The following is a 3,943-nucleotide window of genomic DNA, read 5'->3' on the forward strand; positions in this document are numbered from 1 at the left end:
AATATTCCTTTGGGTATATGCCCAGTAATGGCATTGCTTAGTCAAATGGTATTTCTGATTCTACATCCTTGAGGAATCACCACCACACTGTCATCACAGTGGTTGAACTAATTTCTATTTCCACAAACAGTGTAAAAGTGTTTCTATTTCTCTATGTCCTCTCTAGCATCTGTTGTTTCCTGACTTTTTAATGATCACCATTCTAACTGGTGGGAGAGTGTAGCTGATTGTGATTTTGACTTGCATTTATCTAATGACCAGTGATGATGTGGTCCTTTTCATATGTTGGTTGGCTGCATAAATATCTTCTTTTGAGAAATGTCTGTTCATATCTGTTGCCCACTTTTTGATGGGGTTTTTGTTTTCTTTCTGGTAAATTTGTTTAAGTTTTTTGTAGATTCTGGATATTAGCCCTTTGTCAGGTAGATAATTTGTAAACATTTACTCCCATTCTGTATGCTGCCTGTTCACTCCCATGATAGTTTATTTGCTGTGCAGAAGTGCCTTAGTTTCATTAGAACCCATTTGTCAATTTTAGCTTTTGTTTTCATTGCTTTTGGTATTTTAGTCATGAAATATTTGCCCATACCTATGTCCTAAATGCTATTGTCTAGGTTTTCTTCTAGGGTTTTTATGGTTTTAGGTTTTACTTTAAGTCTTTAATTCATCTTGACTTAATTGTATTAGGTGTAAGGAAGAGGTCCAGTTTCAGTTTTCTGCATATGGCTAGTCAGTTTTTTCAACACCATTTATTAAATAGGGAATACTTTCCCCATTTCTTGTTTTTGTCAGGTTTGTCAAAGATCAGAGGGTTGTAAATGTGTAACATTATTTCTGTGGCCTCTGTTCTGTTCCATGGGGCTATATTTCTATTTTGGTACCAGTGCCATGCTGTTTTGATTACTGTAGCCTTGTAGTAGAGTTTAAAGTCAGGTAGCATGATGCCTCCAGCTTTGTTCTTTTTGTTCAAGATTATCTTGGCTATGAGGGCTCATTTTGGTTCCATATGAAGTTTAAGGTGTTTTGTTTCCAGGTCTGTGAAGAAGGTCAATGGTAGTTTGATAGGAATAGCATTGAATCTATACATTACATTGGGCATTATGGCCACTCCCACGATATTGATTCTTCCTAACCAGAAGCATAAAATGTTTTATATCTGTTTGTGTCCTTGAGAAGTGGTTTGTAGTTCTCCTTGAAGAGGTCCTTCACGTCTTTTGCTTGTTGTATTCCAATGTATTTTATTCTCTTTGTAGCAATTGGGAAGTTCCTTATGATTTGGCTGTCTGTCTGTTATTGGGTGTAAAGGAAGACTTCTCATTATTGCACATTGATTTTCTATTCTGAGAGTTTGCTGAAGTGGCTTATCAGCTAAATAAGATTTTTGGCTGAGACAATGTGATTTTCTAAAAATACAATCATGTCATCTGCAAACAGAGACAATTTGACTTCCACCTTCCAAACTGAATACCATTTCTTTATTTTTTTTTCTTAATTATTTATTCGACTTTAGGATTTGGGGTACATGAGCAGAGCATGCAAGACAGTTGCGTAGGTACACACATGGCAGTGTCCTTTGCTTTCCTTCTCCCCTTCACCCACATTTGGCATTTCTCCCCAGGTTATCCCTCCCCACCTCCCCCTCCCACTGGCCCTCCCCTTTTCACCCCAATAGACACCAGTGTTTAGTACTCCCCTTTCTGTGTCCATGTGTTCTCATTTTTCATCACCCACCTATGAGTGAAAATATGCGGTGTTTCATTTTCTGTTCTTGTGTCAGTTTGCTGAGGATGATGTTCTCAAGATTCATCCATGTCCCTACAAATGACACAAACTCATCATTTCTGATTGCTGCATAATATTCCATGGTGTATATGTGCCACATTTTTCCAATCCAGTCTATTATCAGTGGGCATTTGGGTTGATTCCAGGTCTTTGCTATTGTAAACACTGCTGCAATGAACATTCGTGTGCATGTGTCCTTATAGTAGAATGATTTATAGTCCTTTGGATATATACCCAGTAATGGGATTGCTGGGTCAAATGGAATTTCTATTTCTAAGGCCTTGAGGAATCGCCACACTGTCTTCCACAATGGTTGAACTAATTTACACTCCCACCAACTGTGTAAAAGTGTTCCTTTTCTCCACATCCTCTCCAGCATCTGTTGTCTGCAGATTTTTTAATGATCGCCATTCTAACTGGCATGAGATGGTATCTCAATGTGGTTTTGATTTGCATCTCTCTGATGACCAGTGACGATGAGCATTTTTTCATATGATTGTTGGCCTCATATATGTCTTCTTTCGTAAAGTGCCTGTTCATATCCTTTGCCCACTTATGAATGGGCTTGTTTTTTTCCTGTAAATCTGTTTGAGTTCTTTGTAAATTCTGGATATCAGCCCTTTGTCAGATGGGTAAACTGCAAAAATTTTTTCCCATTCTGTTGGTTGCGGATTCACTCTAGTGACTGTTTCTTTTGCCGTACAGAAGCTGTGGAGTTTCATTAGGTCCCATCTGTCTATTTTGGCTTTTGTTGCCAATGCTTTTGGTGTTTTGTTCATGAAGTCCTTGCCTACTTCTATGTCCTGGATGGTTTTGCCTAGATTTCCTTCTAGGGTTTTTATGGTGCCAGGTCTTATGTTTAAGTCTTTAATCCATCTGGAGTTAATTTTAGTGTAAGGTGTCAGGAAGGGGTCCAGTTTCTGCTTTCTGCACATGGCTAGCCAGTTTTCCCAACAACATTTGTTAAACAGGGAATCATTTTCCCATTGCTTGTTTTTGTAAGGTTCATCAAAGATTATATGGACATAGATAATTGTGTTGCCTCCGGTGCCTCTGTTTCCTTCCATTGGTCTATATCTCTGTATTGGTACCAGTACCATGCTGTTTTGATTACTGTAGCCTTGTACTATAGTTTAAAATCCAGTAGGGTGATGCCACCCCGCTGTGTTCTTTTTGCTTAGAATTGACTTAGCTATGCGGGCTCACTTTTGCTTCCATATGAAGGTCATGGTGGTATTTTCCAGTTCTGTGAAGAAAGTCAATGGTAGCTTGTTGGGTATAGAGTTGATTCTGTAAATTACTTTGGGCAGTATAGCCATTTTCACGATATTAATTCTTCCTCACCATGAACATGGAATGTTTCTCCATCTGTTTGTGTCCTCTCTGATTTTGTTGAACAGTGGTTTGTAGTTCTCCTTGAAGAGGTCCCTTACGTTCCTTGTGAGTTGTATTCCATGGTATTTTATTATTTTTGTAGCAATTGTGAATGGCAGTTCGTTCTTGATTTGGCTTTCTTTAAGTCTGTTATTGGTGTAGACGAATGTTTGTGATTTTTGCACATTGATTTTATATCCTGATACTTTGCTGAAGTTGCTTATCAGTTTCAGGAGTTTTTGGGCTGAGGCGATGTGGTCTTCTAGGTATACTATCATGTCGTCTGCAAATAGAGACACTTTGGCTTCCACCTTTTTTATTTGAATACCCTTTATTTCTTTTTCTTGCCTAATTGCTCTGGCTAGAACTTCCAGTACTATATTGAATAGGAGTGGTGAAAGAGGGCATCCTTGTCTAGTGCCAGATTTCAAAGGGAGTGCTTTCAGTTTTTGCCCATTCAGTATGATATTGGCTGTTGGTTTGTCATAAATAGATTTTATTACTTTAAGATACGTTCCATCGATACCGAGTTTACTGAGGGTTTCTAGCATAAAGGGCTGTTGAATTTTGTCAAATGCCTTCTCTGCGTCCATTGAGATAATCATGTGGTTTTTGTTTTGGGTTCTGTTTATGTGGTGAATTACGTTGATAGACTTGCGTATGTTGAACCAGACTTGCATCCCCCGGATGAATCCTACTTGATCATGATGAATAAGTTTTTTGATTTGCTGTTGCAATCGGCTTGCCAATATGATATTGAAGATTTTTCCATCTATGTTCATCATGG

Source organism: Callithrix jacchus, chromosome X (genome assembly GCF_049354715.1).
Source record: "Callithrix jacchus isolate 240 chromosome X, calJac240_pri, whole genome shotgun sequence".
In the NCBI taxonomy this organism is placed as follows: Eukaryota; Metazoa; Chordata; class Mammalia; order Primates; family Cebidae; genus Callithrix; species Callithrix jacchus.